This window comes from Ostrinia furnacalis, unplaced genomic scaffold (assembly GCF_004193835.3).
Source record: "Ostrinia furnacalis isolate ACB-3 unplaced genomic scaffold, ASM419383v2 OfSCF1042, whole genome shotgun sequence".
NCBI classification, from domain to species: domain Eukaryota; kingdom Metazoa; phylum Arthropoda; class Insecta; order Lepidoptera; family Crambidae; genus Ostrinia; species Ostrinia furnacalis.
The window spans coordinates 194330-209103 of record NW_021131281.1 but is presented as its reverse complement, the minus strand read 5'-3'; the positions used below and the strand labels follow the sequence as shown (position 1 = coordinate 209103).

The following is a 14774-nucleotide window of genomic DNA, read 5'->3' as shown; positions in this document are numbered from 1 at the left end:
AAAAAGAGAATAGCCAATCGAGAAGTACTATGTACTGTATAAAAAATACTAAATAAGGTTTCCGTAGTCCTGACAAGGAACCCTTATTTAGTATTTTTTTTAAAAACAACGTAAAAACGACGTAATCCAAACAGTTTGAATCACTTTGGACACACGACAATTTGTATCAAGATAAACCAATTATATTACAAACTCTGACTAATAAAAGGTAAGCAATAAATTTCAGGGCAAAGTATCGCTTCAAAAAACGAAAAAAGAACAAAAAACACAAAGCAAACACAACTTAAATAAATGGCAAATTGCCAGAAAAAGCGATAAACGTCCATGACTCGTGACCGATGTGACAAAATGCAGTGTTTTGTTTTTACATTTCTAAAAAAGGATCGAATGATACGTGTTTATTTTGGTGCATAAAAATAAATATTAAACAGTTTTCTGAAGAGAGGATAATAATTTTCTATTGCATTTTAAAATACAGTGAAACAACTTAGAAATAACACATCATTTATTCTTAAATTGTCCGATTTACGAAATAATCAAAAATATTACTTAACCAATATTGTTGTAATATTTTTTAGCACCCGAAAATGCAATGTCTCCCAGTCCCCTATATTTATTCATAAGTAATTACTTCATAGCATAAAAATAGTATGGTAAAAATTGAAAAGTTAACACAATTGAAACATTAATTTAAACAGACGTGATTATAAACGCACATTTTTAAAGATAACGCGACACGTTTTCCGATTAAAAATATTCCCCTTATCATTCCCAATATAATCGTCGAGATAATGATAATTAGATAAGCGTATAGAAGTAACTTACTTGTAGTATACAAGTAACTTACGATAATAATTATAACCTGACTAATATTTAGTTCTAAAATAGTACTCCTTATAGGTAATCACTAATCATAGTTTATTTCGTTATTGCCACTGAACTTCTAAATCTTAAGTTATGTTCGTTTTCGCTTCATTGTCAATTAAAAAAGAAAATAAAAATGTTTTTCTATTAAAAATAGTAACTGAAAAGTTGCGCTAGAGGCAAAACTAGTCCGCCGTAGGTTAATGACGTATGATGTAAATAACAGTAAATGCCACTAAATACGTTTATCTAGTCACGGTCTAGCACAAGTTCTGGTTAATTTTGATTATCTTTGTAATTGACGTAAAAGTTGGAACAATTTATTTATTTACCATTATTATTTAGCTGTCGCGCGCGTACTAAATCGCGTTACAAATAACGCATTAGATACCGTCTGTTGAAACCGCATTAATTCAGTGATGACAATTCTCCCGTAGCTAATGGTATTCATAACATTCTAAAATCAGTTNAAATCGCACCTATTCAAAGTAAATAAGATTCATAACATTCAGCATGATGGGCCCTCAACCTCATCCGTACCTACATTAAATTGAAGTTAAAATAGTTCGTGCCACTACTATTTTCCGTAGCCGTACAGAATTGATTTACGCCATTGGCCAGGTAAGAATGTTTAATGAGTTAATCAAGTAATTTCGTCTAATTACAATGGTTTAAGTCAATCTCCATTACGATTTCATTACGTTTGACTAGAAAAACTATATTGAGATAATAGTACAATTTCGGTACTATTTTGTCAGAAAAGTAGGTTAAGGTCACACTAAAGTGCTAAGTCATATTTAACTGATAGTACAAAATAGTTAATAGTTAAACAGCAACTGAAGCGTGACATTTGCTAAGTGGCAGTGTCTCTATTCAATTTTGAATTTATAATACTTATTTTGATTGATATAAGCAACACTGCACGTAATCTGACTTGGTAACTAGACGTTTTGTACAGAAATTCATAAAAAATAGTAAATACAATTACGTTTAAACGCTGGACTTTTGTGGTTAGTAAACCTACTCCTACTACTTTTAAGATTCTATGCTGATTCCTTCTACATACTAATAAGATTTAAGAGTGTTTGAATTTTAACTACATTAACACATTACTAATTTTACCCTTACGTATGATATAACGCATAAAATAAAAACAGCCAAATATTAACACGCAACGTATTGTTGACTTAACACAGCGATGGTTAACAAATTGTTATTCGCAATCATCAGCGATAATAGGTTTAATTAGTCATCAAACGGCGTCATAACGAGTCCGCGGCCGCAGACCGACAATCATGATTATTATACTGGCATTACAAGCTCAAAAATTCTTTTTGAATTTGTTTATTTATTTGTTGAACGACCAAAGTAATTAGCGGTAATCATTGCTAAAAATTTGGTTTGTTTGACCACTATCGTTACTATCATTAACATTAGCGAGTCATTTTACTCTTTAATCTGTCAGAGAATTAACGAATGCTAGGGTTAACTGGTTCTCGAATCGGGTTCTCTATCACTAAACTTGGTTATTTGATCATCATGGTCATTATTTACTGCTAACTGTCGCAAAATTAACGAAAGACTTAACGGGTTAACGATAACGAGTTCTCGAACGGATACCTAAACTCGATAAAGAAACAGGCCATGATAGGCTACCCTTGAAGATGACTAACATCGGCTGGATTGAAAAAAGCAGATCATGCTTTATGGCGTTCCTTGGGGACTTACGTTCCAAAAGGAACCCTCTGCAGTGGACTACTAGATTCATTAACTAAAATAATGGTCATGATAATTTTACCGTTGTAGCCCAATCTTTAATTTTCTGCTTCTATGGACTATACCAACTGGAATCATAACCATGATGTTAGACATCATAAGCCACTATAGTCAAATTTGTCCCTGGACATTAAAGAGTCTCCAGTAGTACTAAATGACCTGACGATGATAACGCGGACATACATACACCTAGTTCTCAATACCGCAAACACATTACTTTCACGTAAGTAGGTGAAGCGTAGTCCGTATTATGTGAACCGTAAGCAAGAACGCAACGTAACAATCGTTTTTATTAATGATGCTACATTAGAAGCAGCCGGTAAATTTATGTTAGACATCGATGGATTTAGTAGATCGATGTATTTGGCCGGTATTATTTTATTAAACTGGTTGAAATAACTAGTGCAGATTTAAAAAAAAACACTCTGATCATTAGGTGCGTAGAACTGCCTAATCAAAATACGTAGTTTTTTCGTCGTAATTTACGAGTGAAGGACTGCCCATTTACTAATGAGCTGAAAGGAAAACATATGATTTACAGTCCCGAAGCTTATCACGCCATTATCACCGCCATTGTAACAATATTTCAGTCAAGGACACGACACTGATATTAACGAAATCAAAGGCCCCATCATTTAATGCTTTAGTGCATTAAGTTCGCCTTATGTACAAATTTATTTTAGCATAAAAGTTTAAATAAATAAATAAATAAATCATTGCAATTTGCCGCAATTTTCACAGCAATCAGGTTCTCAACAATATCAAACTTGGTACATGTTTGAATAACAACAAAAACGTAATCAGGAGGTAGATCAAGGCATCAACCGCAAGGCAAAGTGGGAAAACGCTCGAGTTCTCGACTCGCGACCGCAAATCGATTCGTGTCGATAATCCCCGCGGCGACTCGAGAATCGATGAAAAAATTACACGAGCAGCTTCTTATAGTGTTGATTGTTCTTGCCATTTTATACAAGGCAAGTATAAGAATTCTAAGCTATTTAATCCCAACTAATATTATAAATGCGAAAGTAACTCTGTCTGTCTGTCTGTCTGTCTGTCTGTCTGTCTGTCTGTTACGCTTTCCCGCTTAAACCTCGCAACCGATTTTGATGAAATTTGGCATAGAGATAGTTTGAGTCCCGGGAAAGAACATAGGATAGTTTTTATCCCGGTTTTTGAAACAGGGACGCGCGCGATAAAGTTTTTCTGTGACAGACAAAATTCCACGCGGGCGAAGCCGCGGGCGGAAAGCTAGTGATACATAATTGCTGGTTAGATGATGTTATAGTTATGCTTAAATTATGATATAATAAGCTATTGAATTGAAATGCCCTCGTAACCTTCGAACAAAAGAAGGTGTGAACTTTTGACGAGACTGACCTTTTATAATTAGGACTACAGGAAAATGATATCAAAATTATTCAAGTCTGAATCCATCGCATGACCTCTTGCACAAATACATCACACCATTAAACAGCGCTCGTTATAAAATGATGCGTGACTAATAGGCTAATTAATTGTTAATAATAAAACTGCCAGCAATCTAGATCTCTGAAAAGCAAAAAAAAAACAATCCAATCTCCCAGATGTTCCCACGGCGCCGTTCCGGCTGCGGAAGCTTGGTATAATTGCTCGCGAGTCGCACGTCGAGAAAACTCTCGTTGCGTCACTTACCCAATTACAGCCAGTATCGTGTAACACGGATCGGCGTATAATCGTCGCCGTATGCGAGTAGAGATGGGGGTGTACCAGAATAAAGGTTCTTTCGCACAGAGACATCCCGTTTTTTAAATAATCCCGTTTAATAGTTTCCCGTGTAATAATTACAAATTTTATTTATTTATTTATTTATTTCAAACTTACATGCACATAGAACAGTGTACATAAGGCGGAATTAATGCCTTTCGGCATTTCAAATTCGACAGACGGCAAATTCGGTTTTGTCAAGTAAAACAGCATCAAGTTCGATTAAAAGTATTGTTTATTAGAAATTTTCCCATCAGCAGCTGTCTGCATACATTTTTTTGAAAACACCCGCAATAAACGGGTTACTGTCATGTGAACACATAATTCCAGTTTTATGGGACCTTGCATTAGTGGATTCCGTGGGAAAGAGCCCTTAGAAATTTACCTCTTTGCTCAGTATAAATTTGAAATCCATTGCTCACTTGTTTCTAAAACTCAAGCGTACGCGTAAACAGACACAATAGAAAATGATCGAGTTGGCACGTAATGGTTTAATTTGCTTAGCCAATTACAGCAAGTATCTTGTAANACCAGAATAAGGGTTATTTCCCATGGAAACATCCCGTTTTTTGCCTGATACATACTGTTTTGGATGATCCCGTTTTGTATCCCAAACATCCCGTTTTTAGTGTCCCACAACCGATCCGTTCGAATTCCAAATTCGGTTTTGCCATTAAACTGGTCCAGTAAAAACCCTTTATTCTCATTAGTTCTACTGCCATCAGCAGACGCCTGCATAAATTTTTTGCAAACACCCGCAATAAACGGGTTACTGTCATGTGAATACACAAGTCCAGTTTTGTGGGACCTTGCATTAGTGGATTCCGTGGGAAAGCGCCCTAAAGAGTTTACCTCTTCGCTCAGATTACATTTGAAATCCATTGCTCACTTGTTTCTAAAACTCAAGCGTACGCGTAAACAGACACAATAGAAAATGATCGAGTTGGCACGTAATGGTTTAATTTGCTTAGCCAATTACAGCAAGTATCTTGTAATACGATTCGGCGTATAATCGTATGCGCTTAGGGATGGGACTGCAACGTCTGAGACTGAATATTCGCAAAAATCATTCAGGACTTAACTTTCGAAGCATTGTTTCCATTTAAGTACTTCTATTTGATAAATCAGGACCTTGTAAACTTGTGGGTCAGACCTATAATCATTTGCAGCATCAAGGAACTAAACTTTCCAAGATATATTGTTAGGGAAACACCTAGTGTCTGTAAGCAGACGTAATACAAAACCAACAATCCATGAACGTAATGGTTTCAATTCACTTTACCCAATTAGTTCTACTACCATTAACAAATGTACACTCCACGAACGCGTCTTACACGTGTACAAATACGAATAAAATGGTCACTGAACCATTCTAAATTTTGTAAAAATTTTCAATCAAGAATTTTAATTTTAACAGTTTCCCAACTGTACAAAATCTGGCGTCACATCACATCCTTAGCTCACAGGAGCACGTAAGACGTTATTCGTACTCTCAGTATAATTAAACCGTCGTATTCATTAGGGTAACAATATTCCGCAATGTGACGCCCGGCGTGCCGATATAGCTCCATAAAGGGGTACACTTGTCTGGGAAAGTTTAAATTAAATTATAATATGCATCTATTAGAGTTGGATGCTACATTAGACAGATTAGGAGCAGCGCAGCGGAAAACGTGGGAACAATTAATCCTTGATTGACGTTTGAAACTAAAAGTTTCATTCGCAAGAGGGAGACGGAGATAATTTATTTACTATCTAAAAGTACAATGACGTGTATTGGGGGAGGTCTATGTTTATCAAAGGACTTCGTCGTGCTGATGATGCTAATGACAATGATGATACAAACAGTATTGAGAAGTGACATCTCTAAAATTATTAACATTTTAAGCTTGCTACTCAAATCAACAAATCTAAAAATTCTGCTCTTAATTTATCACGGTTTTCAATAAGTTAACCTGTGCACCACCATTAATAACAAAACTGTTGTAAAAGATTTTACTTTTATTATTTCCTCCACAGCTACGTTGTATGAATTCATGCAAATGTCTCCCACTAATATACAAACACCTTAAGGCGCCGACGAAACGTAATCCCCTGAGGGGCTTTACAAATTTCAAAGACCATGCGCTGAACCTAGACGGTGGCTGCGAGAAATTTACGACCATTGTTTAGCACGCATTCGGTTCCCGGCGCTAAGATTGCCACGCCAGTTGTTCCTGAATGGAACGCGGATGGAACGCTAGGGATGTGGGCTGTTGTGACCTAATCCGTTCCGAGCCGAATTTTCACATGGTCTCATAAGTTTAAATTTAACGGTAACTGTTGAGCTCTTGTATCGATAAAAAAGTCTATATTTATGAATCGTAATTATACCGCACTTGAAATATTCCTGGCTGCGGTAAATTTACGACCATTGTTTAGCGCACGCATTCGGATTTCGGTCCCGGCGCTAAGATTGCCACGCCAGTTGTTCCTGAATGGAACGCGGATGGAACGCTAGGGATGTGGGCTCTTAAATGATCTAATCCGAATTTAAGTGATTTTTCACTTGATGTGATCCATTTATATCCGATTAAGAGTCAGCACACACCGTTGATTTTTAGTTGGCCGATAGTTGTGCTCGATTTTAAATTGTATGAAGAATCGGCCAAATCGAATCGGCGTAGTGTGTGCACTCCCATACATGCCCATACTGATCAACTGCCCGACTAAACTATCGGCGGACGAAAAATCAACGGTGTGCGCCTACTCTTAGTTAATTTTTCAACCATGACAAAATTGTACTCATGTGTCTTAAAACAGTAACAAAATTTGATGATCCGCAATTTTGCTAACCTTCAAATATTGCTCATTCCATTATTGTGATTGTTAGACATTATAAGTGTCGATTAATCCGAAAATCCGAACTAAAGCTTAGCACTTAGCCCCCAAAATCTAGGAATATTGTGATCGCAAAGCCCTCTAGATTCTAAGGTTCAGGATTAATGTTCCCCGATACCAAAATTATAATCTCTACAGTATCAATTTCTTTGACAATCGTATTTTTGATCCTATCACTATTCGAAGAGCGCACAACTAAGCTGTTGACGTCACAGAAAATATGATACCACCGTGCATAATTTTGATTGCCCTTAAACAAAGCAGCCGGGTTTAAACAGAGCATTGTTATAGAGATGATGGTGGAAGCCAAAGAGTGTGTAGCTAAAGCCGAATTTATATTCGAGGCGTAAAACAAGATGACTTTAATATTCATCAAGTCGCGAGCCATAAAGGCGTGCTACTGAAAATATCATGGAAGCAATTTAAAGTTGGGGTATCTTCTTGTATCATAATTTTAGGGTATTTGTTAGCGCTTTCGCGGTAAGGTAGAGCTTATGTTTATGTATTAATTTTAATTCACGGGTGATAAAAAGTAATTCTCGTATGTACAAGCAAGCTGATTCAGATATTTATAATTGCATCCTTTAACTTACAAGCGAAGAGACGGTCATTTTATTCTTATTAGAACCTTCATGGTCAGAAGATTTATTTTGATCCAAAACGTTGATTTTACCAGAAAAGTTTACTCTTTTTCTACTGTAGAAGTAAATCGATGGTTTAAGCTGGTAAACTTGTACCATAATCAAAACCTCATACACGTGTTTTGACTATAAAAGTACATTCTTTGCCTTTATTATATCGTAATAGCTTTCCGGTGGGCCACGTTGCGTTTGATGGCTTTAATCACATTCGGCTTATGGCTCGTCAAGGACATTGCTATGGCGTGCTCGGATTCTCTTTGAACTTGATCAATTTGATTGTTTTATTCATGATACATTTTGCAAAATCTAAAATTTTTACACCTTTGAATTTTAAAGGTGAGAAAAAATTCACATATATCTGAAATAACCTGACAAATGAAATCTGCATCAAAACTAAAAACTTACGTTTTACAGTCTGTGCAATTTGAAAGTCTATTAAAAAGATAATAATATCTATTCGCACAATAGGAGAGGTATTTAGTTTTCAATAAAACTAAAAGCAAAGAGTGGAGTTGAGTTCAAACATCTCGAATGTTGAACTCGATTAGCACAACTGTATACCCATTTAGCGTCTCAGTAGCAAAACAAATAAAGCAAATGTCAATAAGAATAGCCCATTATGATTGTACTGTAACCGATTGCGTAGTGATCACTAACTGTGAGTCACATTTTCTGACGTAGGCCAGCCACATGGTCAGGATACNTTGCCCCCAGGATTTAAAGTATCGATATCTTATCGACTCCATTTTATCTTTTTTCTCTCTAATTGCTTTTTTCAAAGTGTGCGTCACGTCACGCGGCCATTGATTGGCCATTGGCGATGCAAAGATTCTAACTAGCGCCTCTAGTGTCAAAATTGTGAAGCTGTCTAAGAACGACACTTTGACAGTTTTCGTTACAATTAACGTCAGGGAAAAACATAAATAATAAATACAAATAAGATTTACGTGGCATTTTGCTGTTTAAGACAATAATTATGTTGTCAATAGTCGATGTAATTAATGCGTCTGCAGGATACACAAAACCAATGCGTTCTGGTGAAGAATTATTACGGAGTGGAATGGTGATTTCGGTTGGAAAAAAAGAGAAAAATAATAACGTAATTCATGTACAAGCACTGGTACTACGAACGTCGGGATTAAATTCCAAACATCCAGCCATTATAAAACTGTGGATAGATGTATCTCAAGAATATGGAAATAGATTAGTTGGTGATAATGAACAAGAAGTCACAAAGGTCTGCGATTGTCCTGCTGGAGCTTCAGAGAAATGTAAACACATATTAGCTGTTATGCTTTATCTCTCAAGGTTTGTAAATTGGTCAATTACTTTTATATCCATTTGTCCATCCTCATCCATATGCACTATGAATTCTATAAAATAATGTTAAAGTAGGTACCTAATTTACTCTGACTGTCTGTCTGTAACAATTTTACAGTCAGGTAATAGATAATGTAAAGTACTTACCTATATAAGTACTAGACCATANAAATTTATTTGAAGTAATTTCATTCCTGCTCTCTATTCCCGCCACTTCGGCATTTACAGAAAGGATATTTTCGGTTATGAATTCGAAGTGGCGAGAAGAAAGAAACAGAAGTAGTGTATCATTAATAAAAAATGAGCTTTTGATTTATATTAATTTAAAAATTGAATGTGACAAAGCATATGACACTTTTATTTTAAACAAAAAACTGTTACACAGCGCAAGAACTGCAGAAAAATATAGTTTTATAAAAATAAATAATTAAAAAATGTATATTTGTCTATTTTTTTGTTTTTCCCATAAAATACTATATTTTTTTTAAATGTACTATATTTTTTTACACCTTATTTTGGAAAATACTATATTTCGCTGATGAAATGTTGGCAACCCTAATTAGAACCTTCATGGTCAGAAGAATTAATTTGATCAAAAACGTTGTTTTTCTAGAAAAGTTTACGCTTTTTCTATTGTAGAAGTAAATCGATGATTTTAGCTGTTAAACTTGTACCATAATCAAAACCTCATACACGTGTTTTGACTATAAAAGTACATTCTTTGCCTTTATTATATCGTAATAGCTTTCCGGTGGGCCACGTCGCGTTTGATGGCTTTAATCACATTCGGCTTATGGCTCGTCAAGGACATTGCTATGGCGTGCTCGGATTCTCTTTAAAGTTGATCAATTTAATTGTTTTATTCATGCCTACATTGTAAAATCTAAAAATTTTTCACCATTGAATTTTAAAGATGAGCAAAAATTCACTTATCAGAAATGATGACCTACCAACTGAAAGAACTGACAAATGAAATCTGCATCAAAACTAAAAATATACGTACAGTCTGTGCAATTTGGAGAAAGTCCATTAAAATGATAACATCTATTAGCACACTAGGAGAGGAATTTAGTTTTCAGTAAAACTAAAAGCAAAGAGTGGAGTTGAGTTCAAACATCTCGAATGTTGAACTCGATTAGCACAACTGTATACCCATTTAGCGTCTCAGTAGCAAAACAAATAAAGCAAATGTCAATAAGAATAGCCCATTATGATTGTACTGTAACCGATTGCGTAGTGATCACTAACTGTGAGTCACATTTTCTGACGTAGGCCAGCCACATGGTCAGGATACAATAGTTAGACAAGTGTTCTTCAATGCGATTGGTTCAAATTACATGTCAGCAAGAAGCCTACTCTTGAGCGATATCTTCAAAAAATTTCAAGAGTTCATTTCTGCATTAGGAAAAATAATGTCATGTAAAATTAACATCTATGCGTTTTTTTACCACTAAGACTTTTATATTGTATATTTTTCCTAAATATTTTTCTAAATTCCAAAAATACTTTTTCCAGAGAACATTGACCTACCTATATTAAATTTAGTAATTGCTCCATATTTAATTTTCGTGTGTGCAGTTACGAGTAATATTGATAATGATATCATTACCTAAAATACCTCTGATAAAGAGATAAATCAGAACCCTATCATCAACGTGTTTCGCGTCGATAACTACTCTGCGATAATTGACTACACTTATAAAGTTCTGGCCAATTCTACGAAACGCCGATTTCATGCTGGACTGTGCCAGGTAAAATATTATTAACCGAGACCGGTATCTGGCAAAAAACATACATACAGCAATGGTTATAGCCTCCTTGACACGATTGCACGAACAAAACACAAAAATATGAACAAAACACCAACGTTACCTAATTGGTATGAGGTTCCTATGTAATTGAAGTTAGATTAGGCATTTGGAGGATGCACAACAATGGGATAACCTTGTGCAGTTATTACTGCATCCTGTTGATAAGTGCATTCAGATATTGTTTTGAACGATTGTCGTTAAAAGTGATATTCAGTAATTTGAGGTNTGATTGGCAATGTTTTCTATTGTAGAAAGTGACAATTATGACGAATATTTAGTAGTTTGTTATTATTGTGATGTAGTAGTATTAAGACAGGTATCATTTCTTAGACGTGATGATTCAATGATTTCTTTAAAAGGGGATCTAAGTAGTCTAATGATAGAATTGATCCCGTTTACTTCAAAAAAGTTATCCCTGATGTAGCGAATAAATTGACACTCATCTTCTCAGTTTTGTATCCTTCATTATTAGCAGTATTTCAAGGTTGTTCAAACCTTTTGCATTCTGCTTCAGACAAGTGTTTTAAAATTTTGCTCATTAAAATGTATGAAGTTTTTATATATAAGTGTATCTAAATGTGGAACTAACGACAAGAACTAACAGGTACGTATGAACATTTCTAGAACCAGTTATGACTGCGAATACTATGTCTATGATGGGAGACCATAAAAACAGAAATAGAGGCAAATGTATATGCTGTGTATGTTGGAACTGTTATATGTAAATCAGTTACCCACTCAGAGTATATTGACACACGGAAATGTGTGACTTCGGTACAGCTACAGACGACACCGAAATAAGTTTTCAATTTACTTGAGTGTTCTATCATTACATGTCTATGTTGAAATGCAGTGTTCATATATTTGAAACGTATTAATTGCCAGTCAATTAAGTAATGAATTATCACTAATTCGAGTTAATTAGATAACATGTTTTTATAGCAGTAAAAATAACTGTTATTCACTTAAATAAAGCCGAAATGTAAAATTTATATTTTAAAGGAAATAATCTTCGACGAAGACGAGCAAATTGATCTTTATACGGATACCAACTTGATTCTCAATGGGTTTGTTGACAGTAAAGCTTCCAGTGTAATTGATGCAAAAACAAGACCATTAAACGATCATGGTTGCGATGTTAATGCAAATTCACTATCGGATAAACGCATCAGTATATTGGAAGTAAATTAATTATAGTGAGCAGGAACGATCGACCGCGCAGAAACACCTACGCTACGCACCGGTCAAACAAGAAAAAACAAACTATAATCAACCAAGGCCCGCGTGTCGTTGAACTTGTCCAGTACACAATTTTAAAATTCCTCCACTTACACCATCTTTGCATTGCTCTAACATGACCGGCCAAGTGACATTCCGAATGCATCCAATCGCATTATTATTCGCGAAGCATATAACACCAACCTTGATTTATACCCTGGTGTGATTGAGGATGAGTTGGGAAAATTGATTTTTGGGGGAATCCAGAGGTCACACACAAAAGGTTTCTTATGAGCACATGTCACTGACAATCCACAGGTAAGATATTCGAAAGCTCGCGAGTAGTTGGATAACTGACCGAGCGCACGTCTGCTCGGGTCGGCCGCCAGTTCGAGACTGAGGGAGTTCTATGGAGGTCCGTTGGTCGGAGGTCGGAGGCGATTGGCTGAGGAGAGAAACGGGATGCGGCGAGATGTGCGCATCGGCTCGCTTCCGTTCGACGCGTTTGATAAAATTTGCGGCGGAAAAACGTGAAATAATAGATGTGGCCCGCATTTTAATGAAGCCTTATCGTTCCATTATTGGTGACGCTGATAATTTTGCCTCGTCAAAGGACATTGTAAGCGATATGAATGGTCGAGTCATTTGTCTGATTAATACATATTATAATGTTTGCTATTTGATGTAACGTTAAACTGATAACGATAAGAATTATTATTGTATTGTTGCAATCTTAATCACATAAGCGGATATGAGCATAAAATGTAATAAGGAGCGGAAGGAATTTGGGTAGACATAATATTATGTACAATTCAATAGATTTGACTATCTTAGCAAATTGCTTCATGCTCATATTTCGTTTTGCTTATAAGTAAGCTCGTTCATTTCAGCCAAATGACATCCATTGCTGGACATAGCCCTCTCTTAAGGATTTCCACAACCATTGCTACCCGCATCCAGGGGCTTCCCGTGACTTTCACCAGATTGTCGGTGCACTTAGTGGGAGGCCTACCTACCCCCCACATTAAAATAGTATGATTAAGTGACCCGTATCACTTACTCAAAGGGCTAAAAAGACTATATTTAGTTTTTTGGTAACAGCTCTTGCTTTACTCAAAGTATTTATTGACATGGGAAAAATACTACATGGTATCCGTCATTTTTGTGCCACGGGCAAACAGTATGTGGTAGTACCACAAACTGTTGTATGGAAGTGAGTGTAAAAGATGTTATTTTTCTCACAAAATAAGTACCTGTGTAAAAATAGTCTTATACGGGTATCTATAGAAATATAAATAGTAAGTAAATATATCTTATTAATTATCTGCTCATAGCAGAAATATCTCAATAGTTATAAAAGTAGGTATATGACTTTATAACATGTTGTTTTCAAAGATGACAAGTAAAATAATAACATCCTGGGTAAATCCAGTCTACATCAATGTAACGGACTAAACACAACGAGATATCACTATACGTTACTCAAACATGAAACTGAAAGTGACTACAGCGTTTGTAAACTGATAGGTATCATTCAAACAATGTCCTTATCAAACGGGCTATGTAACGAGCAAACAGTATCAAAGATTTTCTAGGAAATTGTTTAGGATACTTTTTATAGAATTTGGTAAAAATGTATGTCAAACCCAGCTCAAACATAAAATATATTATTATCAGCCCCCCTAGACAAGTTGCACTTTTTGATCGAATCGAAAGGCCTTTCGACCATTTTTCGACTGGTTTGCGATTATAATGTGCACTTTGTCTAGACCCACAGGATATAAATGTCCTGTTTCACAAGTACATCATTATAATGGATATTAAACCTAGTAACATGATTTCAATAAATAGAAATACATAATTAAGAGCAACAATAATGACGTAATGAATTAGGTATCGAAAGAGTTATATAATTTCAATGTAAACCACAATTACCACAAATTACAACTCGTAATTGGCTTTTTTTTTAAAACGCGTGTAAAACTTTTCACATAAGTAGTAATTTACGCTTATAAAATTGAGCTGGAAATTCTGAAAAGATGATTCACATGAGAGAAATGCATACCTTCTCGTATCAAAATCTGCATTATAACAGTAGCCTAAATTTTACGAATATTCACAAATATTATGTTTTTTTTACAATTAAAAAGTGATTAAATTGAAAGCTAATTTCATGAGCAGTTTAAAAAGCTAAATATAGACTGAACTTGCACTAAGCGTTTCGATGACTCTTTTATAATGCGAACAGCTAGGGACTGGAATTTGTTGCCTGCTGCTGTCTATCCCGAACACTATAATCCGGGCCTTTTCAAGGCGAGAGTGATTAGGCACTTACATGTCAGATAGTACCATCCTAGACTGCATCTCACTTAACATCAGGTGCGATTATGGTCAAATATCTTCCTTGTTATGCATAAAAAAAACTTGCACTAAATTCTAAAAATAACACTTTCCATTTAAATTCCAAAGAAAGCTGTTTACAATTCCATCCGTACCCAATACAACACAAAACACATGC

At 35.4% G+C, this 14774-nt stretch overlaps 1 protein-coding gene across 5 annotated transcripts in view; it reads right to left on the bottom strand.

The window, feature by feature from the left end:
• The window catches only part of Pgant9 (polypeptide N-acetylgalactosaminyltransferase 9), a 214079-nt gene extending 201317 nt beyond the window's left edge, over window positions 1-12762 (bottom strand). For 3 of the 5 annotated variants that reach the window (XM_028301995.1, XM_028301996.1, XM_028301997.1), the window contains exon 1: window positions 12461-12758. The gene's annotated coding sequence lies outside the window, so the exon portion shown is untranslated. Of the gene's footprint in view, window positions 1-12460 lie in introns of all 5 variants that reach the window. The other 2 variants (XM_028301998.1, XM_028302000.1) reach the window with 2 other exon arrangements.
• Between the last annotated feature and the right edge of the window lie 2012 nt (window positions 12763-14774).